The sequence below is a fragment of the Schistocerca nitens genome, chromosome 6 (assembly GCF_023898315.1).
Source record: "Schistocerca nitens isolate TAMUIC-IGC-003100 chromosome 6, iqSchNite1.1, whole genome shotgun sequence".
NCBI lineage: Eukaryota > Metazoa > Arthropoda > Insecta > Orthoptera > Acrididae > Schistocerca > Schistocerca nitens.
The window spans coordinates 138959002-138971456 of record NC_064619.1 but is presented as its reverse complement, the minus strand read 5'-3'; positions in this window follow the sequence as shown (position 1 = coordinate 138971456).

Below are 12455 nucleotides of genomic sequence, written 5' to 3'. Positions count from 1 at the left end.
AAGCCTTAGGTTTTTCAGTTGTCTCGGTGGTTTTCCTTTGTATATTCTGAAATTCTCCGTGTTGAAATGGTCTTCGTCTGTGAATCGTGTTTCTTGCAGTGCACATATTTTGATTTGAAATTTTTCGAGAGTGTCTGTCAGTTGTTTCATCTTTCCTGTCTTCATCAGTGTGTTCACGTTGAGTGTGCCGATGTAGTATTTGCGTTTGGTCTTGAGGGAGTTTGAGAAGCTCCGATTCTTCTCATGATGTCCGTGAGCCCCCGGAATCCGATGCTCACGACGATCCCAGTCTATTGACTGGGGCCCGGGGTAGTGAGATTTTTCTCGTTGTACCATCATGATGTTTAGTAGTTGGATGTATGGCATGCTGCCGACTACAACCTGACTTTCCAGATCAGGAGGTTGGTTGAGGCCGCCACTGACATGTGGAGCAGACGCCTTTTGTAGCCGCCCACTGTGGGAACAGACGCTACTAGTAGTTTTGGTCCGCCCCGAGTATTTCATTTCCTCGGTACCACCTATATCTAGGAGGCATTCCCCTATCCGCCACCTGGGGAGGCGCTCGGTTGCGGGTCTACTAACTGGGAGACTTCAACGCCAAACTCGGAAACGAAAAGATATACAGACATATCACAGGAAAACATACTCCACACAAGGACACCAACAAAAACGGAAAACATCTGATAGACTTCTGCAAAAGCCACGACCTCGCCATTATGTCAACAAAATTCAAGAAACCAACACGAAAACTTACCACATGGAAATTCCCCAGCGGACAGCAAGAACTACAAATCGACCACGTAATAGTGCAGAAAGACTCACAAAAAGAAATTTTGAACATAGACACCCGTAAAGGCTACTTCGACTCAGACCACCACCTACTACAGATCAGGATTCGTCTTTTGCCCAAGAAAAAGCTCCAGAAGAACAAAATTGTTCGACCAGATCCAGAATACGTTACTTTGAACCAGACACAAATATTACACAAAATTAAAATGGAGAAAACGACAGACTGGACACAACTTTCACGAAGAATCCGAGAGGCCATGAAACTAGCACAAGCACCACGAACACGGAAACACCGTTGGTGGAACCACACATGTGACCAAGCTATTGACCAACGAATCAGTGCATGGAAAAAATTTAGTTGCCATAAATCCCAAGAGAATTGGATGAACTTCTTGAAAACACAGAAGCAATCAAGCAAAATCATTCGCAGTGAAAAACGACAGTATGACAAACGGCGACTGACAGAGATCGAATCGGACTTCATGAAGAACAATACAAGAAACTTCTACAGAACGTTCAGAGAAAATATGACTGGATATCAACCACCCAACTTGTGCTTCAGAAGACCGGATGGAACCCTAGAAACCAATACCAAAAACAATTGTGACATTCTGGCAAAGTACTTTGAAAAACTGCTCAACACGGACCCCCCCATGGAAGAAATAATGACAGAAACGAGCACATACAATCCAGATAGTGAACCTCCAACTCTAGAAGAAGTTAAAGAAATAATAAAGTCACTCAAGAATCGTAGAGCACCAGGAGAAGATGGCATCATCGCGGAAATCTGGAAGTTACAAGACCCAGAACTCACCAAAGACATCCACAGGATCTTGGAAGACATCTGGAAGACCATGAAAATTCCTGACGACTGGAAAACTGCCCTGATACACCCACTACACAAAAAAGGTGACAAGACTAACCCGAACAATTACAGAGGAATATCCCTATTACCGGTCACATACAAGATCCTCTCTAAAGCTTTACTGAACAGACTAGAATGCCAAACCGACCACTTGATTGGGGAATACCAAGCAGGCTTCCGTAAAGGGCGGTCTTGTGCGGAACAAATTTGGAACCTGAAAATGATTTTACAACACAAACAGAACCTGATCATTACCTTTGTTGACTTCAAAAAGGCGTACGACTCTATCGACCGGAAAACTCTCTTCAAAATTCTAGCAGAATACAAAGTAGACAACAAAACACGGGCTATCATAGAGCAAACTTTAACCAACACGACCTCCAAAGTAAAGTTCTGTGGGGAACTATCAGAGCCCTTTGAAATTCGCACAGGTGTCCGACAAGGCGATGGCCTCTCACCTCTCCTTTTCAATCTGGTGTTAGATAAGGTCATAAAAGAATGGGAAACATCACAACAGGGGATAACCTTAGGAAACCTACAGATTAAATGCCTGGCTTTTGCAGACGATTTGGCGATTGTCACGAAAGGTATAAAGGAAACAAAAGACGCTATTGAAAAACTGCACGAAATCGCTGCCAAAACTGGACTACAGATCTCTGAACACAAAGTATGGCACGATTTACAAAACGGCAAACTTCAAATACCTCGGTGAAACACTACAAATGAGTGGACATAACAGAGACTCAAACGAAGAAAGAAAGACTAAACTGGACAAGGCATACAAAGTAGTGTGGAATCATTACAACAAGAAGTCTATCTCACAAAAAGCCAAATTACGCCATTACGACACGGTGGTGCTCCCCGAGGCACTATATGCAGCAGAGACCACACTAATCCTAGGGCATACACGTATCAGACAATTAGAAAAAGTAGAACGGAAAATACTTAGGAAAATATTTAGCGCAACTAACAACAATGGAATATGGATCAAGAAACCTACAAAGGAACTGTACAAACATACGGAGACAATCACAGAAAAGATTAGAAAACGCAGACTACAATTCTATGGACACCTATACAGAATGCCATCACACAGGCTGACCAAACAGATCTTTGACTGGGTAACCACTAGAAATAACAAATGGGTGGCAGAGGTAGAAAACGACCTGAACCAGCTCAACATAACAGCAGACACAATAAACGACAGAATAAAGTTCAGAAACATCATTAAGAAAAGTAAACTACATGAGATACAATGCGACAAACGAACAGGCATAAAATGGACCGAAGAACGCAAGCAAGATCACAGCCAGAAGATGAAAGAAATATGGGCAACCAAAAAGGCAATCAAGATGAAGCCGAAGACACAAAGCCGACAAGAAGCATGGACAGAGGACCGGAAACAGAAACACAGCGAGCGAATGAGGGAAGTTTGGGCAGCAAGGAAGGCAGCAAAAGGAACTGGCCATGTAGTTTAGTCCAAATGCGCTCTTTAAGGGCAAAACACCAATAATAAATAAATATATATATATATATATATATATATATATATGTGTGTGTGTGTGTGTGTGTGTGTGTGTGTGTGTGTGTGTTGGAAATCACAAACTAAATATTAAACTCAAGAACTGAATTGAGATGAACAAAGGATAAAAAATTCGTTACCCTACATCACTGTTCTCATTTTTAAAAAACCTAATCATTATGTTTTTGCCAAAATATATATGTTTGAACATTCTGCAGTTACATCTGCATTGCACCACGCAAGTCTACAAGACTTGTTGAATTTAACACACACATTTTCAGAGACTTCCCTGCAGGCTAGGGATGAGGAATGTGGAAGCGCGCCTATTAATAGTACTGTGGTGTCACCGCTAGACACCACACTTGCTAGGTGGTAACTTAAATCGGCCGCGGTCCTGTAGTACATGTCGGACCCGCGTGTCGCCACTGTGGGATCGCAAACCTAGCGCCACCACAAGGCAGGTCTCGAGAGACTGAGGAGACCTCGTCCCCAGTTGTACGGACAACATAGCTAGCGATTGGACGTGCTAAGCCTTGCTCTCATTTGCCGAGAGATAGACAGTAGAATAGCCCTCTGCTAAGTTAAATGGCGACCACCTAGCAAGGCGCCATTTGTATCAGTGCCTATAGCTTACTAATATTCAAGAGAGATGTATTCCAAGGACTAATTAAAAGTTAAGTAACAAGCATCTACGTATTTTTCTTCTTATTCATTTATAAGTTCTCATGTTCCAGACTTCACGCCCGTCTGCGTTAGCCTTGCGTGCCCTATCGGCTACAGCATTGTGTCTAGGCTGTATGGTCTAGACACAACAAGTACAGGTAGCGCTACTCTCTCCCCGTGGTAAGTGGGTCAGACAGTTCCATTGGGATGTATATATCGATGGAAGCAGGTATAGCATCAAGGATAAGCTTACTTACTAAGGACATAGGTGTCAAAAAGAAAATAGTATACAAGGTTTGTTAGAAAAAAAATCGTTTATTTTCATTAATTCAACTTAGAAGTAATTTTACATTTTTATAAGCAGATACAGTAGTAATTTTTTGATACATGTTCTTGAGTCGATGGATAGAAGGACAGTCAAAGAATTCCAGGTTTTGAATAGCAGCAAACTTGAATATTCGCCTTATGCACATGGTTTTCTCCGTGCCTTTGGCGTAAATAATTGTGTCTGTGCGGTCGAATTTTCGAGGCGCTGTCACCAAGTAGTTGTAGGGTATTCCAGGATCATCCCAGTTGACTCCATGATAGAAATGTGTTAGCCAATTCACACTCTTCCGTGTTTTATTGCACCTCACTTTGTAAGTAGGCTGTTTTAGGTTTTTATATTGGTAACGCCACATAGCGCTCTGTATAAAAATCACTGGCTGTGCTGTATGCAGTCTGTGGCTGGTTAGAATTTTATCTAACTTTTACTGTGTTTGTCTCTGATTTTGTTTCATTTGTTGCATTAATTGCAATAATAATGTGTTAGTGTCTGGAATATGTTTCTCTACGCTTTTTGGCAGTGCATTTTCACCGGCAACATTCACATTTTGACAAGCAGAAAATGTGTCTTGACTCATTTGAGAAAAAGATGAGGACCCAAAACCTGAATTTGCAGTACTGCAAGATTGTGTCCTGTCATTTCGGATTCCTGAGGCGAGCTGTTGCCGACCGATCGATCGATAACGCTTCCCAGTTCACTAATTGTTTCACTGTCTGCACCATTATTTGCCGCCCGCTCCATTTCCTTATGCACAATTACCAAATTACTACTTTGAATGTCTGTTAATTCATTACACGGTGGTGCTGATAAGCTACGCTCGTCGTCACTATCATTTCTCAATTTATTTTGGAGCCTAGTGTTACGTTTTTTCACGTATTTCACACGATAACAAGAAAAACACAATTTGGAGAGCAAAAATAAGAAAACACATTAACATAGCACTGAAAATAATATCTAGTTAATCGCAAGCGCAGCTGCGAAATACTTGGTGCAAATTCCAGTGAGGTATCCTCGCCAATACTGCCAGTTAAATAAAAGATTCTAACTACTGAAGTCACCAACTACTGATAGGCATAGTTAGCAAATGGCAAAAACATAATGATTAGGTTTTTTCAAAATAAGAACAGTGATGTAGGGTAACGAATTTTTTATCCTTTGTTCATCTCAATTCAGTTCTTGAGTTTAATATTTAGTTTGTGATGTCCAACATATATATATATATATATATATATATATATATATATATATATATATATATATATATATATAGTTCTTGAGATACATTTCAGTTCATACTCTTATTATTATTATTACTAGAATCCAATACATGTTGGAGATTCCTCGAAGGGAATGTCGGTTATAGAGCCATACTTAAAACTAAAGCAGAGGTACTGACTAACTTATTTACACGCTAAATACTATCACCAATGAAATTCCATCCAAGCAGACTATATTGAACAGAGCTCCTACTGAACTAGATGGCTCTAAATATTTTCCATTAAATAATTAATTACTTAAGTGGCTTCAACTTAACGAGACAAATTCTATATATATGTTTGAAATATACATTTATCATTGAAATACTTTAATAACATCAGCGTTTAATTGGATGATTCCAACTTAACTGCGCAGCTCTAAAGCCGGCCACAGTGACCGAGCGGTTCTAGGCGCTTCAGTCCGGAACCGCGCTACTATATATATATATATATATATATATATATATATATATATATATATATATATATATATATATATAAGTTCATGATATCCAGTCTTACAAATTTACTGTCTCTGATGGACACACGTCCAGATCAACCGCTCTCAAAACTCCGCCATCTCTCTCCCCACATTCACCACTGCTGGCGGCTCACCTCCAACTGCGCAACGCTACGTGCTGTTCACATCCAACTGCCCAACACTACAATATCGAATATTACAACAATGCTACCCAGCCACAGACTGCACCTGGCAGTATTGGCGCTCGCTGTATTGCAGTAGTTTGAGTAACGAAGATTTTTGTGAGGTAAGTCATTCATGAAAGGTGTAACGTTGTTGCTTTAATTTGCTATGAAAGCGGTGCTGATAGACAATAAAAGCGGGTTAAAAGCTGTGAGCTGTCTGGGGAAGTTAACCTTGCATTACTGAGCAACTGTTTCACCAGGTATCCAGTCTAGCTTACCAAATTCCCAACCAGACTAACATTAATTATAATCTTTTAATAGTCATACGACAACCGGTGATATATATATATATATATATATATATATATATATATATATATATATATAAAAGAGAATTTAAATAAAAATAAATAAATCAGTTCATATTTGGAAATTTATTTTAACGTTGATCATTGAAATTTCAGCATATTAAACTTGAGTCATAACTAAGCTGGTGCCTTATTTAGGATTGTGAAAATGTGAGTTTGTAATCTTACGGGGCACATCAAATAGGGAGCCAAGATTGGGAGACTACACACAACACTGCATTCATAAAATAACACACGAAGAACGTTGAAACATATGCAAGAGGAAATTAACCACAACCAACCGATTCAATTTTCACCCAAATAAGTTACGTTCGTAGCACAATCCTGTCCATCATGTAATTACCACACACTGGTATACTAAATTCATACTAACTCTATGTGAAATCTTCCCGAAAAGAATAGCTGAGGGCTACTTTGATGATTACACCACATGCTTCACGTGGTCAACTTGGTTTACACAAAGAGTGTAACTCCACAATAATTTTGATAATTAAAATAAATTAGATCGAAAAGCAATTTACAAAAGAAAAACCTCGAACTGGTTATTAACGTCTTCCTGTTAACCTGACGGGTCAAACAGTTATATAAGCATGTGGTGCTGGTCTCGCAAAGTACATCCCACGTGTGTTGAACATAAAGAAAAGTTGCTATATTGAAAATATTGTCAAGACGAGACGTTATAATCACACAAGCATTCGCATTTAAGATTGATGAACTTAGAGTTACTGATCAACACGTGGTTCCACTTTACTCACAAAGTAGTGACAAAGCAACTACCGGAATATATTCAGAACTTCACACTCGAATTACACTGCGTTGCAATTTAAGATAACATTAGATATTTTAGAGCTGAACCTGAAATAAGGGTGATTAAATTTTCAGTTAGGCTGAACTTAAGAAATCCATTGTCCTACGAACTTAGCAGAGACACGCTTAGCCGGAGATCTTACCACTTCAGACGCTCGCCACGGACAGACTGCCGTGGTCCCTTCCTGAGGGGTGCCTCACAAATACAAACGGAAGTGACCAGAGAGGCAGCTTCCTATACCAACAGGACAAGGGACGGACAGGACCATACTAAGAATAGAAACCTCTCTGCTTTTAGAAAGCGTAGCTACCTGCTCCAACGTTGGTCCTACTGTTCTCTAGCAGACAGGCTTGTCTGCTACCATCAAGCATGCACTTAGAAATACATTTGCTCATTCATTCTTTCACCCAGAAGGGAAGGGGGATGACAGTATCTTATCATGTACAGTATATAAAAGAAAGCGGATGTAGGTTCCGTATGAGACTGTGTGACATGAATTACATATAAACTGTCTTTTAAAGTGTAGTAGTGTGACAGATCGCTCTTGTTTATGTGTAAAAGTAACACGTTTCACTGCTCAGTCTTCTCCCAGATAGTCAGAAACACCACAGTAAAATTAGAAGAGGAATTTATGCCGTAAATGACAACAGATTTAAGAAATTAACATGAAAGGAATCCAACAGAGACCTTTCAAAGGTATAGGTTATTGTTAGTCAGGACCATTCTTTTGTAGGGATTTTTGAAAGTCAGATTGCGTTGCACTAAAAATATTGTGTGTCAGTTTAGTGTTGATCTGAATAAGTAAATGGCTCTGAGCACTATGGGACTTAACATCTATGGTCATCAGTGCCCTAGAACTTAGAACTACGTAAACCTAACTAACCTAAGGACATCACACACATCCATGCCCAAGGCAGGATTCGAACCTGCGACCGTAGCAATCCCGCGGTCCCGGACTGCAGCGCCTAGAAACGCACGACCACCGCGGCCGGCGAAAAGCAAATAATGTAAGAGGTTTATCAGCTCAGTCAATTATAAATTTTTCCAAGGGGACGTTTCAACTTGCTTGAAAGATCTTGGCGATGCGATGTTTGCAGAGACTGTCTCTATTACTCCAGAATCCTGTGTGTATGCTACAAACGCAACATATTTAAATATGAACTGTCTACGCTCACCATCATAGAAACCCAGAAGTAAAGAAATAGGTCATTAAAAAAGTAATAGCATCTTACTGGGCTACAGAACACACATTATCAATACGGTGCCGGTCTGACCAAGCTGGACAAGTCTGTGCCGGTCTGCATGAGTCCAGATGGTTGTGGAATTTTTCCTACAGCTGCAGCTACGTATTTGTCTGCCGGTGTCGGGCGCAAACAATTATTTTAGAATTGCTGTTAGCGTGAATGTATAGTTCACCGATTTCAAAGACATCGCAATTTTTTAACTGTATGACGGTACATTTGGTAATTTCGCTGCTGTTACTAATTGCCTCTGCTTGAATAAATTCGAACCAAAGTAACTGCCCAGTTCTTCAAGTGCTTTACGTCAGCTAAATAATACTTAATATCTGCTATTCCCCCATCCGCATTCTGCTTCATAGTCACACCTCCCTCTTTTTACGAAAAAATTAACCGCTACACAACTCAGAAAACAGAGAATGACGTTATTGTAAAGCTTAAACTAAAGTGACATAAGGGACGCTGATGGTGGCCCATCAGTGTGGCATCGCACATTCGAGTCATAGTGCTTGAAGCGTGGCTCATACTTTGACATACGTCAGGTGGCAAGTATAATATATATAACGTAGTAATGGTACAAGTTGTGTAGGGAACATGTAACAATCAAAAGTGTTCTCGTGGCGACGACTGTTTATCAGTTTCATATAAATATACAAGAACACATTACACGCATTTCTTGATTTCACCAACTCAAACACGCTGTAAGCAGTAACATTCTCTTTTCCCCTGAATCCGTAGTCCTCTCAGTCCGGAACAGCGCAGCTGCTACGGTCGCAGGTTCGAATCCTACCTCGGGCATGGATGTGTGTGATGTCCTTAGGTTAGTTAGATTTAAGTAGTTCTAAGTCTAGGGGACTGATGAACTCAGATGTTAAGTCCCATAGTCATCAGAGCCCTTTGAACCGTAGTCCTCAAGGTTAATTGTCGTAACATATTAAGGAAGTAAGAGCCATGGTCTTCTAATGTGCTGTTGTTGAAGAATCAGAGTCGCGCAGTCACTATCCCCCTATAATAGATATAACTAAAGCATGAGCACACTTTGCACACTACACTCACTACCGCTCCTCAGAAATACTGCATTACCTTATTCACAAACATCTAGGACACGAAGTTGAATAACTGAATGACGGTGGAATCAGTGATTATTCAGTTACATAAAGCTAGTGCGTTGAATGAGACGCAAGTCTACTGTATGCTTGTAATAAAGCATTCTTTGTATTCAGGCCTGTAGGAGGTTTCTACATAATATGATATTCCTTTGTTTTTAAATTCAGCTCCCACACACACGATATAGGATCTAAACAGGGCTGTATCATCATTCCTTGCACATATAATAAACAAAATCTTTGTATGACGCTCTAACAGGCTCTTTTGTTTTTCGTAACAAACTCAATTTTGCCAGTTAAACATGCGTTAAATATGTACGGTGCTTAGCAACATGAACTCAAAATGCGCTTAGACTAAAGCAATTTTGCAGTTTCTCCACCACCAGCTCCACCCGTGAAAATTAACTCAGAATGAATGTACTCTAATATATTCCGCACTCACAATGATTTCTTACTCAGGGGGAAATGTGTGTGTGTGTGTGTGTGTGTGTGTGTGTGTGTGTGTGTGTGTGTGTGTGTGTGTGTCTGTGTCTGTTGGAAGCTATGGATGGACCGCACTGACACAAAACTCGACTTGGTTGTCTGAATATATGAAAGACGCCACTGTGTGTTGGCTGGATTTACAAGTATCGAAAATACCAAAAGGTTTCGTGGAAGTGGTGAAATCGATAAACCGAAAATACTCTAGGGCTTTTTAAATTTTAATTAAATCCTTTATTCATCGACAAATAAGTAATGGCGGGAGACATTTTTGCAGTGCGAAAACGACACCCAGCTGGTGCAAGTGTGGACGTACTCTAACATTCTGCGTGGTGTCTGTTGTTCTGTATCGTGTCTCCCTACCACTTTCGCGCAACGACGCTCTGAGCGTGTTTTTTAGGGAACTGAGTAGTTTGAACCTGGGACCTGTTGCTGGTAAGGAAACGCCAGACCACACATGACATGTAGAGTTCAGAAGAGTTCAGTGAGACTAGCGATGATATAACCAAATACTTAATGATTTGAGCGTCAGCTCCACTGCACTCCCTGTAAAAGAATCTTAATACTAACTAAATTTAGTGGAAGGGGTTCAAGGCTTTCCAATTTTTAGTTAGCTGGTAAAATAACGTCGAAAAAGCAGTTAAGTTTACCATTGGAAATTTTATTCTACTCACAAAACATTGTTTATAAATTGCACTATTGATAAAAGGAAATGTTTTAATACAGGATGGTAAAAACCAACTGCGTTCAAGAAAAATGTGAACGAATATTCCCTGAATGGGTTTCCAAGTTCTACAATGGATTGAAGGATGACCTATGCCATATCATATCTATAATCTAGGTTTAAATTAAGTTTCACAAAAGAGAAAACTATCAAAATGGTCAACAGTGACCCTCAATTATCTTTACTTACTTATCTAACTTGTCGTAAATTACAGTGGCCGATGTGGCTTCTCAATAATTATAGAACAGAAAAATCATCGCGTTTCAGATTTTAACTTACGTAGCAAATGTGAATACCATGAGATTTAATTGACGATCGACACTAGTATTACGTAAAAAGGGGATGTAACAGATGAGACTTCTGCAGTTCTGAGTGAAGCTTTATGCGCTGTTATGCGGCATCGTGTGCGTTCATTACCTTGTCGGTGTTCGTCAGGGGGCGGCGGGCAGCACAGCTCCGCTCACCTCGCCGTCTCGGAAGCAACTCTCCTAACTTCTCCTTACTACAATTTACCGAAGTTGGTTTAAAAAAACTATCTGGCTGTGTTTTCATCTGACCAATCAGGGTCTCAATGTTAACCTTAAGCCCCACCTACAAAAATTCTGTCTATCCAATGAGAAACGTTATACTTTTCGTGGTGGGGCAATGTTTTTAAAGTTTGCAACGTAACAGAGACGTGAAAAAGTCTCACGCTAAAACTTTCAGCTGGTGTGGTCCTTTTAGCGTTATCGTAAGATCTATACTGTTCTTCTGGAGGGCTCTATCTTTTAACATGGGCTGGGTGGGTGGTCCTGACGTAACAGAGACGCGAAAAAGTCTCACGTTAAAACTTGTGGGTGGTGTGGCCCTTTTTGTGTTATCGTAAGATCTATACTGTTCTTCTGGAGGGCTCTAGCTTTTAACATGGGCTGGGGGTGGTCCTAGCGGTTAGCTGGCGACGTGGGTGTCCGTCCCTTATCGTAGGGCCTTCAGCTTAACACGGTTCTGCTCTCGGCTTCTGTTCTCGTTTCTCCCCTCGGAACTGCGTCTGTCTCACGGTGGGAAGGTATGACATGTATTTAGGCATTCTTGTGTTAGTCTGTTGTATTCCATTTGCTCACTGGTGATTCGTATTACTTTGGTTAATTTAATGTCACAATTTATTCGGAGCTATGTGACATACTCCTGGATTTGCTTATCATGTCAGGGTTTTCATGGTAGGTGTTGGATTTGCCTGACACCTTACAGTACCATAATTTTTTATACACCTATAACTGATAGAAATGTTATGCTGCTGCTTGTTAGTGAAGATACTGCGGCTTATGTTCCGACATACGTTTGAGGGAAGTAATCAAACTACTGTTCACGTAGAAACAAAAAAAGATTGCGTATGTCTAGTCGTAACGGAATGATGGATTGGACATGGTGAATTGTGATTTCAACGCACTGGGAAGTATATCTGAACGTAAGTGGTAATAGATTCATTTCGTAAACAGCTGCACAATATAGCAATGTAAGTGTTCAACTGGACGTGCTATAGTGTACAAACAGGATGGGGAATACAGCTGTAACAATACGTCTCCTCATCGGCCCCCTAAGCGGACCCTAGCACTTTCCTTGTTGCTCTATCGGTAGTGATATTGATACAGTACACCAACCCGCGTCAGTGATGCCTTTCCAAGAATTA